This window comes from Papio anubis, chromosome 4, assembly GCF_008728515.1.
Source record: "Papio anubis isolate 15944 chromosome 4, Panubis1.0, whole genome shotgun sequence".
Taxonomy (NCBI): Eukaryota; Metazoa; Chordata; class Mammalia; order Primates; family Cercopithecidae; genus Papio; species Papio anubis.
The window spans coordinates 121,913,290-121,928,266 of NC_044979.1; the positions used below are offsets into that span (position 1 = coordinate 121,913,290).

The window sequence follows — 14,977 nt, forward strand, 5'->3', positions numbered from 1 at the left end:
GCATCCTTTTGTGGATTATCAGGGAGGCAGAGAAGGAGACGCAGAACACAGAGGACTTTCAGGGCAATGGAATCACTCTGTATGATGCCACCTTGGTGGATATGTGTCATGACACTTTTGCCCAAACCCATAGGATGTACAGCACCAACAGTGAACCCTGATGAAACCTATGGACTCTGGTGATGATGCAGTGTCACTGTGGGTTCCCTGACTGTAACAAATGTACCATTCTGGTGGGGATGTTGATAAGGGAGGGGGCTGTGCATGTGTGGGTCCCGGGAGTATCCAAGAAATCTCTATACCTACCTCTCAGTTTTGCTGTGAACTTAACACTACTTTTAAAAAGTAGAATGTCTTAAATAAATAAAAATTACCAGGAACAAAAACACAACAAAAAAGGAATTGCCCCAGTCTCCTCTCCTGGGTATTCAGTCAATTTACGGGGGATTCAGCCCCTCTGTAAATTAACTGAGTTGCACAGATGAATTGATTTGCCCAAGAGATTGAGAACTACCTCCTAAGAGATCACAGTTTCTTCCCAAGGGGATTATTGGTAACAACAAATTCCCTGCTCAGCTTGCCATTGTCAGAGATGCTATTAGCTGAATTCAAAGGAAGTTGAGCCTTTGAACCACGTGATCTTTAGTGACAATTTCAACTTTGAGGTTTTAGAAGTATATGAACAAAAGTCTGAAAGGTTTAAATATAACTTGAATATAATTTAGTGATAGTACTATTAGGCATTATAAATCCCAGGGGTTACTGTAGAAGTGTTTTCCTTTTAAAAACAAAATTTCATTTTTGAGAAATGAGGGTGCACCAAAACTTAGTTTGCTTAAGTCCCCGCAGCCACTCAACCTCTCTGCTATAGAATTTCTCCCACATACTTTCACTAATATTTTTAAAGCCTATGTCAGTTTCCTGTCTCTTGAAAACACTAGACTTATTCACCAGTTATGTAAAGCAGTTCTGTGAAATAAAACTATGAATCAAGTTAATGCACTGAATTTCAGTGTTTAACTTTACTATTGGTAGAAAGTTTATGTTATTTGGGATTAGAAGTCATAGTGCTATCCATGAGATTTGTTGTTGGAAAATAATTCCATCGCTCATTTCTGAGCTTAATCGTTGCCTCCAGAGCTTCCCCACAAGAGCAACGTGCTGCCAGGCTGTGGTGCAGCTGCAGGGCCCAGCAGCGACTGCTCCCTCTGTGCCTCCTATACCTGCAGATCCTTCACAGTTACTGTCTCACCGCTCTGTCACTTTAAAGCACAAATCTATATAAATGTATTCTGCTTTTTCACATTCTTATTCCTAAACATTCTTAGTAGGCTGCTTAGCAACCAGAAAAGTTATGGTTTTGAATTTTTTTTCTGAAATAAGTGTAATCTCCATTTCCTGAGAGAGGTTGAACCTGATAGCAACTTCTTTCTTTATTCTCTGAGAGGCATACAACATCAGTTATAATTTCTCTTTTTAGGGAATGAGGGAGGAAAGATAGGAATCTTTGTTTCTTACATGATTTTTTTTAAAATTATAAAAACATTATATTAAAACACTGGGTCTGAACTGACACTATTCTAGGTGATACAAAACATCATGTGGCCCTCCAGTCACAGTAGGGCCTTACGAAGATCAGGTGACCAACAGATTATTAGCTAGGGTCCAACTCACAGTGAGCCCAGGGTGCCCCCAAACCCACACTGTGGTTATTTCTGAAGTTCCAGAATGCATAATTAGAAGAGACATACGTAACAACAAGCAGAATCTCCACGTTGCTCTGTGATCTTTGAAATGGGGACTATTATGGTGTAAATAGCCAAGTGGAAGTCATTAAAACCACCTCTAATCTGAAATATAGCAAACCAAAACCACCAAACCGAAAGCAGTGCCTTCTTGTAGGGACTGCAGAAATTAATGCCACCATCAAGGATTTGAAAGAGTTGGGGATAATGATTTCCACCTCATCCCCATTCCCCTCTCCTCTTTAGCCTGTGCAGAAGACAGATGGATCTTGGAAAATGGTACTGGACTATCATAAGCTGAACAAAAAGGTGAACTTTAATTGTAGCAGCTGTATTTTATTATTTAAACAATTTAACACGTACCCTGTGATTTTATTATTTAAACAATTTAACAGCTACCCTGGCATCTTACATGCAGGTATTGATCTAGAAAAAGCCCTTTTCTCCATCCTTGCTTCTAAGGTTCATGAGAAGCAGTTTGCTTTCATTTGGCATGGACAGCAATATACCTCACTGTCCTACCTCAGGGGTATATCAGCTTTACAGCACTCTGTCACAGTCTAATTTGCAGAGATCTTGGTTGCCTTTCTCTTTCAGACGATAGCACACTAGTCGTTTACATTGATGACATTAAGTTGATTAGACCTACTGAGCAAGAAATGACAGCTACCCTAGATTTATTTGTAAGACATTTGCACGTCAGTGGATGGGAAATAAATCTGATTAAATTTCAAGGGACTTCTACTCCAGTGAAATTTCTAGGAGTCTGTCAGTGTGTAGTATGTCAGGATAGCCCCAGTAAGGTAAAGAATGATTTATGGCATCTAGTTTCTCCTACAACCAAGAAAAATGCACGAAGACCAGCTGAGGAGCTTGCTGAAGGCACAGGGAACAAGCAATGGGTACTGGAAGATGGTAGTTACAGACAACAGCTTTGACCATGTAACCAGTTACAGAAATGAGGACTGCGATTATCATGAGTCCTCCTCACTTCGTTATAAATATATCTGTGTGTGTATTAATCTATCTATCAACATTTTGTCTTTTCCCCTCTTTTATCCCTCTATTATGTATCATAAGAGGTACTGACTTTATACCATAATGGTGAAGCATTGTTAACTTTATGTCACAATATCCATTACAGGATACCAAGGAGAAGACTGAGCATCACCCAAAGGCTTGGCATACTCTCTGGGTTGTATGCAGGAAGGCTGTATCACCTTAGGTGCAGGTATGACATGGTTACTGTTTTCATTCGGAGATAAAGTATGGTTTAAGTAGATGCATCTGGGTGCCACATTGCCAACGGGTGGATTTGTGAGGTTAATTTTATGTGTCAATTTGGAAAGTGTTTTTGGATAAGATTAACATTTAAATCAGTAAACTCTGGGTTAAAGCAGATTGCCCTCTATAATGTGGGAGGCCCTCATCCAATTAGTTGAGGACCTAAATAGAACAGAAAGACCAGTTTCCCAAGCAAGAGGGAATTCTCTAGCAGATAGCTTTCAGGCGTCAACCATATCATGGGCTGCCCTGGGTCATTGACTGTCAGTCTTCATACTAGAACTGCAACAGCTTGCAGATTTGGGACTTTTCAGCCTCTGTATTCACACAAGCCAATTGCTTAAAATAAATCTCTTTCTTTGGATACACATATCCTATTGGTTTTGGTTCTCTAGAGAACCTTGACTAATCTATTACCCTACACCAACAGCATCTCTCAGAGTGCCGTCCAATGAGGATTCTTTTAACTCTTTTTTCAAACTCCTGTGATGATTGTAAGACAGAAAGCTCACATGGGTTAAATAAAAACTAAGGCCAGGTTTTTGTGAACTAGAGTAGTGTTGCCATAAATAGCAAGTGTTTGAAATCTATGGTTGCAAATGTTTTCTGTGTGTGTGCATGCGTGTGCACTTGATTATGATGAAAGCCACTTCAGCGGTAGCTAGGGATGAGACTGAAACTTCACAATTTAAATTCCTCAAATTTGAAATGTGTCAAAACAATCTCTAGTTTAATTACATTTTATCCAGTAACAGTACTTTTGTTCTTAGAGGTTTATATGTAATGTTAGGAAATAGAAATTTATTTTTGATCAATAATTGATTAAAGAGAGAATATTAACTAAAGAATATATTCTTAAACATTAGACTCTTGTTTTAATTAATAAAGCTGTAAGTCAAATAGCTTAGGATTCATTTCCACTTACTCATTTCCACAAATTGTCTTGCTTGTGACCATACGAATCCTGCAACATGACTTAAATATTAAAAGAGTCATTGTCTTGAACATGTTGCATTTACTTCACAATTAAAAAATAAAATAGGACCTCTTTTTTTCTGTTCAGTTGTAAAGAAGATTTGAGCATCAAAGTATGGTAACATTTTCTTACTTCTAATTAAAATTTCAGTGGAAGCTATTACTGGAGTATGTTAGATATCAAGTCAATGAAGATTGATTAAATCCATGGCTCTGTATAGATTTTGGGTCAAATTTAATAGTAACAGGGTTTAATCCTAGACTGAAAACAATAGAGTTCTTTAAATATTATAAACATTTTAAAGTCAGGGAAAGAGTCTCCTTAAGTCTTACAGTGTTCCACTACAGTGGATAGGTTTCAGGCATGTGAAGTGCAATGATTGCACATTAGACATTTTGCAGGCCTTATAGTTTATCATGGCCACCTCGGGAAATTAGCCAAAGACCCTGAAAGGAAACTAAATCTGGAATTTCAAAGTACTGAATTTTTCACAGGATGTTGATGCCAGGAGGAAATCTTCTTGAGAAAAACAGTAAACAGTAAAATTTAAAAGTAAATAGGGTTTTAGGAAAACTGTAGAATAAAAAATGTGGCTGTCTTTTAGTTTGCAAGTGAACACCGAGTGCAAGATGTATTACTAATGCAAGTTGAATCCAGCATACAGCCTAATAGAACAAAAGCAATTTGCTTTATCTGACTAATTGGGGCATAAATAATTATAATGATCAGCCTTGTAGAAAATAAAAAAGACTCATTAAAGGCAGGGTGTGAACAGGAATGCAATGTTAATTTGGTTAACATCCCTAAACCCATATTGATTTTTAAATTGCCATTCTTGAATGTCCAAAGTTCAAGAATCTAGAAAAACTTGGCATAGTCCTCAGCGTTTACATTCCACAATTAACAAGCTTGATTCTTTTAAGCAAATTAGACTTCAACGAATGTTAAGTGAACTTCAGAGGTTAAAATTAGTGAGGAGCAAGGTATTTATAATATCTGTAGGCAAAGATCTTTGAAGGGAGTATGAACACTTGGGAAGCAAAGTACACCAGTTAGGATGTAGGGTGACCTGACTTGGGGTGTATTCAAATGTCTAAAAAGACCTCAACTTGATTTGACTACTAGAATTCCACCAGGGAAAAATAATCCTTATCTTAAACTTTTCAAGTTGGCTTAAGTGCAAATCACTCCTATCAGTGATGCCAGAACCACTGCACCTTGGCAGGCTGAATTTCATGCTTTCTTTGAGCTAGTTTGATAAGAAGCAAACATTTGATGGGTGTGTGCCTAAGGACAGGCAAGCAAGGAAGAGAAGGAGGAAAAACTCAGTATAAAAATAATTTCCCTACTTCCTATTTTCCTACTTTGCCTTGGGCTGAAGATGTTAAAATTGTAACATGGAAATCAGAACTATCTGTTGACAGGATAAGTTAGCGAAATGGACAGAATTCATCAACAGAAATAATGAATTTTAGAACCTGCCTTAAATCATGAAAAAAAAATATATATAGGATGCCTACTTTTCTTGACAGAGAGATGATATATTGTATTTTAACGCTTGGGTATTTCCTGACATTTTCTTTTCCTTGAACATATTTTTCATTAGTGCTACCATAGTGTATATTCAGATTTTTGAAGACTAATTTACAAAGAAAGATGCTCTAAAGAGTTTAATGATATACAATAATGCTTATCACAAGATGACCTGATACTTTGCCGTGGCACAATCTTGGCTCACTACAACCTCCACCTCCTGGGTTCAAGCAATTCTCCTGCCTCAACCTCCTGAGTAGCTGGGATTACAGAAGTCCGCTACCACGCCCGGCTAATTTTTGCATTTTTAGAAGAGACGGGGTTTCGCCATGTTGGCCAGGCTGGTCTTGAACTGCTGATCTCATGATCCACCTGCCTTGGCCTCCCAAAGTGCTGGGATTACAGGCGTGAGCCACCACGCCTGGCCGATGGTCTGATCCTTTCTATTAGAGAAAACTTCTCATTAACTCATTGTTCAGTGTGATTCTGGAAATGTGGAAAAGTAAAACTTGAGCTTCTGGCTGAGAAAAAAAAAAGGTAATTATTTTGCTTTATGGAGTTCATTTTCAGTCCTTATTTGTTTACCAATTCTTCTGGTGTACAAATCCACCTATATGTTGTTGAACTACTTGGGCAAGAGCTAAGAGCAGAATGACACCAGTTATTACTAAAGAAGTTGAAACTTGTAAACCAAAAATAAAATTCTAAGCACTTGATTTGACAAGTGGAATTCCACCAGGGAGAAACAGTCCTTATCTTAAACTGGTCCCCAACTGAATGGGCCTCTCCTTTCTGCCAAAGACAATCCAAAGTTAACCTGTAAATCAAGCTCAGGCCATAATAGTTAGGGGGAGCAGGACATGTATTATGCTCTCTTCTCTTTAGAATTCAGGCACAACTGACCAACATTAATGTTACAGCCAAGATCTTAAGACTGACAAACAGCATCTTCATGGCAATAAGATACCAACATGACAGAGAACAGGTCCTGAAAGAAATCAAAGCATTTTACCCCCAAATATATTTTTTGACATATTTTGAAATGACTCTGCAAGGTTTTCTCTTGTGGGGAAAATCTGCATTCTGTGGAGATCCACCTTTCCCTTCCAGGGCCTTTCCCTGATCCAGGAGAGAATGAATTAAGAGCTTGGCACCTTTTTAAGTCTGATAAGAAACATTTATAATCTATTCTTCCTGAAGCCTGCCACCTGGAGGCCTCATCTGCACGATAAAAACCTTGGTCTTCACTATGCCTTATCATAACCCAGACATTCCTTTCTACTGATGCCAGGTCTTTAGGTAATAATTTCACTATCTCAATCAATTGCCAATCAGAAAATCTTTGAATCCACCTATGACCTGGAAGGCCCCACTTTGAGTTGTCCCCCCTTTCCAGACTGAACCAGTGTACACCTTACATGTATTGATTAATGTCTTATGTCTCTCTAAAACTTATGAAACCAAGTTGTAGCCCAACAACCTTGGGCACATGTTCTCAGGACCCCCTGAAGCTGTGTCATGTCTCATAGTCCTCATACTTGACCCAGAATAATTCTCCAATGTTTTACAGAGTTTTACCCTTTTTGTTGACAAACTCTTGTTGAGAACTTCCATCTGGACCAAGATCATCTATAAAACAAATGACTTAGTATTGACATGGAAACAGAAGAGCAATAAAATACTTAGAACAAAGCCTGGCGTATAACATACACTTTGCAATGTCTGTAATCATTGGCTTCTAGTGTACCTGTTACCAGAAAGGGGACCTGATCCAGACCCCAACTGAGGGTTCTTGGATCTCTCTCAAGAAATAATTCAGGGCAAGTCCACAGTGCAAAGTGAAGTAAGTTTATTAAGAAAGTAAGTTTATTAAGAAAGTAAAGGAATAAAAGAATGGCTACTCCATAGACAGAGCAGCCCCGAGGGCTGCTGATTGCCCATTTTTATGGTTATTTCTTGATGATATACTAAACAAGTGGTGGATTATTCATGTCTCCCCTTTTAGACCATATGGAGTAACTTTCTGATGTTGCCATGGCATTTGTAAACCGTCATGGCACTGATGGGAGTGTAGCAGTGAGGACGGCCAGAGATCACTCTCGTGGCATTTTGTTTTTGGTGGGTTTTGGCTGGGTCTTTTACTGCAACCTGTTTTATCAGCAAGGTCTTTATGTGCTGACCTCCTATCTCATCCTGTGACTTAGAATGCCTTAACCATCTGGGAATGCAGCCCAGTAGGTTTCAGCCTCATTTTACTCAGCTCCTGTTTAAGATGGAATTGCTCTGGTTCATATGCCCTTGACATACCCATCACCCGAGTATTAAATGGTGTACACAATAGATAATTTTTTAACCCTCACCCTTCTCTCCCTTCCTTCCCTTCCCCCTTTTGAAGTACCTAGAGTCCGTTCTCTCCATCCTTACATCCACATGTACCCTTTGTGGGCATGTATTGGAAACGGTTGTTTTGTCTTTTTTTGTACTGATCTCAGATGAGACCACTAATGAGTAGGCAGACAAGGCTCTGCCCACAGGCTCTCGGGGTTTCAAATGTCTGAATGTCAGTTGGATACTTATTTCTAGGCATGATCAGACCATTGTCAACTAGCTAAAAGCATTTAAAAGTTTGTTTTGTCCAGAGTTTATGGTCTTTATGGTGGGTAACCGTGTTCCACCTGAACATATGTCTTGTCCGTTTTCTAGAGCAAGCCATTCTGAACATTCTACAAGCCAGGGGCATATGTGCAGAGATAAAATTTCCTACCCTCTGCGATTACTGCCTTAAGCTGCATCCTAGCATCCATGAAATAAGAGACACAAACAATATGACTTGAACTTTAATGTATACACAGATCACCTGGAAAGCATGTTAAAATGCAGATCCTAACCTAGTAAAACATGTGTGGATCCCACATTCTTCATTTCTGATAATTCCCCAAGTGATGCTGATGACACTGGCCTATGGGCATGGCAGGTAGCCAGTAGGCAAAGTCAGAGTAGCAAGGGTATATTCTTTTTTCTAGCATTAGGTCATTCATTTATTCTATAAATTTGTGTTCTACACCCATTACATGCCAGGCACTGCTAGGCACCTATAAGACATGCATTAACAAGAAAGACAAAAATCCTTATCTTCATGGAACTTGCATTTTAGCAGGGGAGTAAATGATAAAAAATAACTATAATAGATACATCAACTATACAGTACTATGGAAGACCATAAATGCTCGGATAAAATATAGAGATGGGTAAAGAGATTTTGTGGTACAGGGTAGGGCACAGGTTTCAATTTGAATAGGATAGCTAGGACCTTTTGAACAGTGGGAGTGACAGATATTTGGATTCTGGATATAGACTCCAGAGAGAATTCATCTGGATGCGTCAAGCATTGGCAAACAAGAGAGGCAATCTCTTTCTTTTGAGTTTGTGCAAATATTGAAAACACTAAGTCCCACAGAAAGAGCTCTGCATCACCCACTTGGCAGTTCATGCAACTTTTCCATGATATTTTGAGTTCAGATTCTCTTTTTTGTTGTTTTATGGTTATTTTATCAGCCCATGTGAACAGTTGCCATTTTAAAAATAAGATTTTTCCAGCTTGAATATAAAGTTCACTATTTTCTCACTTTAAACATTTGAGGATTATCACATTTGCCAACTCTGAGATTCAATTTCTATTAAATTATACTCTAAAACCTGTAATATATTCAAATAAATTAATACGAGGTAATTCATATATTAAATGTTCCCTTGCCATTAGTCTCTGGAACTTGGAGGTCTCATGACAATCTGACTAATAACAAGTCAGGTGCTGAGTGAAGCATGCCATAAAGATTGTAATTCAGTGCACTCAAAGTGAGTGTTAATCAATTCTGTGACAAAATTAGAAGTTACAGACCATGATCATCTATTCAGGGACTTAAGAGTTCATGGAGGCAAAATTGTTTGGCAAACACAGTCTTACCTCCTAGTTCCCTTGGCGGCTGTAAGTCGTCAGGGGTGAACTAACTGCTTACTCTCCAGTTTTATAATATGGATTCAGTGCCCCTGGGATAGATGTCCAGCAGGTACACCCACAGCCTACTGGGAAGCATCTGTGACTTCTTGTGCAAAACAGCCCAAGTAAACAATTAAATAGAGAAATTATAAAACCTTCATTTTGTTTTCTTTTTCATTTTGGACAAATGCACACCATTACTCAGCTTATGTCCAGCTAAATGGAAATCAGAGACAAACAATAAATTGCTAGGTGATAGGGAAGTTTGATAATAATGTGGATATTTTAATGGAAGAGAGTATTCATTAATGACTAGGCAGAGAGCTGCATTTGCCAAAGATGTTGAAGGTAGGACATTGTGTCAATGAAGAATTAAGCTCCAAACTGATGTTCTGAGGGCTGAACTCCCTGTCTTATCTACCTCACATTGCTCCTGGGATCTCCTCTACCACCTACCTGGGACTGCATCCTCATTGTTAAAGACTCTGCTGTAAAAGTATGCCTACACAACAGTAATTCCTTGCTGGGATTTTTATTACTCCTGGCTTGGTATTGTTCCCAAAGTATCATAAAGGACCATACTGATGCAATAGTAATTTTGTGGTGCCCCAAATGGTTTTGGATGCCTGGTATTTACTACGGAATTTGAAGGTATATATATTGCTCCAGGGCACAAAGATAGAAAAGAGAACTTATATTTCTTCAATCCTCAGATGCCTTCCTGAATTATGAAAATGCACAGTATTGCACTGCATAAAAGAAAATTGAGTTAAGAACAAGGCTTAAAAACTTTATAATTGAATAGCAATCCATGCCCATCAAGAGTGAGTTAGGAAAGAAAATGTAAGTCCAGTGTCCCTGCTTGAAGACCTTCACCTAGTCTAATCACTGATGCTTTCTTCAAAGAAAATTATTATATTCCCCAGTAAATGCCAATATCATACCAATAAGGGTCTTCTTCTCTGGGCAGTCTGAGCACAAGGTGCTTGATTGGTACCCATGGTCATACAACGCTCAGGAACATCCTCACACACCTTGCTAACTTCCTGCCATGAGATTTCACCTCAGCATTCCAATTCATCTATCAACCACTCACACTCTGTTTGTTCAGCAAGTGTACTTTCGATTTATTTTATTTTATTTTTAGTATTTTTTTTTTGAGATGGAGTCTCGCTCTGTTGCCCAGGCTAGAGTGCATGACGCAATCTCGGGTCACTGCAAACTCCGCCTCCTGGGTTCACACCATTCGCCTGCCTCAGCCTCCCCGGTAGCTGGGACTACAGGTGCCCGCCATCATGCCCGGCTAAATGTTTTGTATTTTTAGTAGAGACAGAGTTTCACTGTGTTAGCCAGGATGGTCTCAATCTCCTGACCTTGTGATCCACCCGCCTTGGCCTCCCAAAGTGTTGAGTTACAGGTGTAAGCCACTGCACCCATCCTGTACTTTCAATTTCAATACTTCCCTCTGCCTATACCTGTCACCATTTAAGTGCCATTAAAATAAGCAGCAGGCAGAATCCAACACTGTCTACTCCTGTACCTATCACAATTCAGCGCGTAAAGCCTTCTTTACTACATACCAAGGGAAATTCTTCAGATAGGCCGGCAGGCCTGGATATCAATAAGCAATGTTTTTCTAAAGAAGAGACACGATACAGCAGTTGGTCAGGAGTCAACCTCAGAAATCAAGCTGCCTAGCTACAAAGCTACGCTCCATAACACACTAGTTTGGGCAAGTTATGGACCTCCTCTCTATTCCCTTGACCGAAAGCTGGTGATAAAGTAGTACTCATGTCATATTCCTGTTGTGGGAATTAAATGTTAGTAACTTATAGAATTTTGAAAACTGGGCTTGGCACAAAATATGCACACGGTAAATATTACTTACTGTATAACCTATTTCCCATGATATTGCAAAATCCACGGGATAAAGGAACTTTTCTATTTTGCCCACTGCTATTTCACCAGAACAGAGTGCCTGCCTTATATCAGATGTTCAGAAAATACTTATGGAATGAACAAATATAGTTTTATTATTGACAAGGGTTGATATTTTCACTTATGCAAAACTTTGTTCTAAGCAACATTGGGGCCGGGCGCGGTGGCTCAAGCCTGTAATCCCAACACTTTGGGAGGCCAAGACGGGCGGATCACGAGGTCAGGAGATCAAGACCATCCTGGCTAACATGGTGAAACCCCGTCTCTACTAAAAAAATACAAAAAAACTAGCCGGGCGAGGTGGTTGGCGCCTGTAGTCCCAGCTACTCGCGAGGCTGAGGCAGGAGAATGGCGTGAACCCGGGAGGCGGAGCTTGCAGTGAGCTGAGATCCGGCCACAGCACTCCAGCCTGGGTGACAGAGCGAGACTCCGTCTCAAAAAAAACAAAAACAAAAACAAAACAAAACAAAAAACAACAACAAAAAAAACAATTTTGGGATTCAAATATGCAGTGTTCATAATCCCTGTTTCCAGAAAGTTAAGGAGGTATATGGTACTAACAATGTAATCCTCCTTTTAAAAACGTAACACTCACTAAATATCACTTTATTAGGTTATTTTCTAAATGTATGTAAGGGAATAATTTGTTAACAGTTTGATAGAGTAATATTTATAAATGAATAACACATTATGCAAAATCATATGAAGCAATACATTTATCCCATGGGTATTATCTTTGAAAGTTAGTACAATGTTCTGTTTTAAAAGATAAGTTAAAAAAATGGGTTTTGACAGGGATAGGGTCCCTCTACATAGAAAAGTTATTTTGTTGGAATAAAGATCAAATAAGTTTCTGTCAACACATACTGCCAAAAATTTTAAAAACAGAAAGTAATCTGGAAATTATGTCAAAGGGAAAGAAATATAGTTGTTTCTGCGATGAGTGTCAGGATTGTTCATCCTGTTACATGATGCATTGTAATCTGAACAAACCAAAGTTCTTTAAGGTGTGATCATCAAACCTTAAAGCACTCACTGATTACCCTGCAGCCACAAGTATTATTAGGCAGTGGATGCTACAGAAAGCCTGGAATCTAAGATGGTAGAGTCATCACCTTTTCAATCTTCATGGCCTGACAAATTATGCCAAAGAATAAAATGTTCCTCTAGAGAGTACATTTTTAAAAAACTATGTAATCTTCACTTTCAATGAATGGCAACTACTATGTTTTCCATTAAACTTTAAAAACTATTATTTTACTCAGTGTGCTAAGAAGGGGATCAGGACTGTAACTTTGCCATATAGTCATTGGTTCTGGGGGAGAAGATGAAGGCTACATCTTAGAAGAGTTGCTACCTCTTATCTAGTCACCTTAGATATTTGCAAGAACAATTTCCTTGACATATAGGCTTTGTTACTCTTTTACTGTTTTGGGAGGCAAGGTGTATTTCATTAAGTACCTGAATATATCTCTTCTCTCTGTGTCAACATTGCTGACTGCTTCGTGGTTGATACTTCCAAGTACTGTGCTGATCATCCTGTTGCCCTCCTGCTGGTCTATACTATGAACTACATTCTGCTAACTCATGGTGTGCTTTCAATCCACTGAGGGATGAGTTCATTTCTGATCCACTAACAGAGAAGACAACTGCACATATGTCTACATGCAACAGGGAATACTCTAGATACTATTAAGAAGATATTTGCTAAATTAATTTCTTATTTACAAATGGCAGTAAGTTCACATTGAGCATGAGCATAAATTCTGTTACAATTTAGAAAAAAGCATGATTATACAAGAGGCTCAAATTATTATTTCCAGTTTTTAGGCATTTGAATGGTGTATTAGAACAAATAACAACTACTCAGGCTTTCCTTACTTAACATACAATCAAAGGGTGGTAAGTGTAAATTATGGGAAACATAGGTATTAGATATAATCTATAAGGTCTATAAAAATATTTTGTAAAATACCACCTTCCTTAATCAACTAGTTTACCACACTTTTCTTCAAATGCAACATCATAAGTTTTGTGTCAGGAGTTATTAGTGTTGGTATACTTATTTTAAGGAGTACTTTGATATAGCAAAGATTGGGTAATTGATTAAATGCTTTAAAAAATGGTGTGCTCCCATGAAATTGATGTATTTATGTAGACAAAAGAAAATACCAGAGAGAAAATAATATGTCTGGGGATTGGTACTGGAAATCTCTATAGCCAGTAATCAGTAATTAGGTTATTGCCAAAAACAGGCTAGATAAATTAACTTGGATTAATGTTGTAAACTATGATTTTTTTTAATACTCTTTCAGGGCGCACTGCTGATTCTGTAAATAGAATCTTGAAATGTGACAAAATACATGATTTATAAGTGGCAATGGTTCGCCTGGGAGACCTCAGCATTTCCAAATGCTTCCCAGGTACAGTCTGAAGTTATGAACAAGGAATGGCTTAATGTCTTAATTGATGAGTCTTCTAGTCAATTAACAAGGTAATGAAGTAAAACTTGTTTATGTGCAGCCAGTTTCAGAGGCAATGTATTATAAACTATAAATACCAAGTAATGAGAATTTTTAACACGAACACCTTAGGGCAATACATCCAATGGCATGACATTTTCTTCAAGAGTTGTGCTGGGAAGTAAAAGATGAACAACTGTAGATGGTCTAAAGTCTCTTCCAGGGATGTCAACAATGTCCATGTCATAGCCTCTGTTCTGGTATGCACCCTGGGGTTAGAGTGCTGTGGAGCAGGTATGCTTAGCCTTGAGCATCGTGTGGATGTTACCGCACCACTGAACTTTGCACTGGCTAAGTCCATAATGGATGCATGCTCCTGGGCAGGTGAGGGGTTCTAGCACGTATCTGGACAATGGGCCATGATGGTCAGCTCCAACCCTACACAGAAAGGACTGGGCCTGGAGAGGACAGTTACGCTATTGTCATCCATATGGTGCTCCTGCTGGTGAAAGATTATGAGCCAGGAAGCTTTTAGCTTTCCTGTGATAATGTTACTAATCTCTCTGCTTGTTCTGATTTTGTAGTTTCTTTAGCAAAAAGAGTTTTTACAGATTTACCCATTAGCTATGTATGCCACATTTCCATCCACTAATATAATACTTAGCAGAAGGAAATATTTTTGAAGTATTTGTGTTATTTTCACTTTCTTCCCCTAACTAATGAAGAAAAGGTAGTGCGAATTGAATAATTAAGAATTGGTTCTGCAGCTCTACATTTGTCAATATAAAAAAATTTAAGGGGCTGAATTATTCAAAAGCAAATTTAGCATGAAGTTTAGAATCTGAATATGTATTTGTTGAGTAAACTCATGGAAAACATTTATATTACCTATTGAATCAGAAAGGGATGTATAATCTACAGGAACTTCTGAGGTAGATAATCACAATAACTGTACCCACTAACTTCATAATATAATAAGTCTTTCTTTCTTTCTTTCTTTCTTTCTTTCTTTCTTTCTTTCTTTCTTTCTTTCTTTCTTTCT

At 38.4% G+C, this 14,977-nt stretch overlaps 1 long non-coding RNA gene across 1 annotated transcript in view; it reads left to right on the top strand.

The window, feature by feature from the left end:
• Positions 1–1,450: 1,450 nt before the first annotated feature.
• The window catches only part of LOC103882831, a 29,204-nt gene continuing 15,677 nt past the window's right edge, over positions 1,451–14,977 (top strand). The window contains exons 1-2 of the long non-coding RNA XR_644786.4: positions 1,451–2,976; positions 13,789–13,967. This is a non-coding gene — a long non-coding RNA (uncharacterized LOC103882831). The remainder of the gene's footprint in view (positions 2,977–13,788; positions 13,968–14,977) is intronic.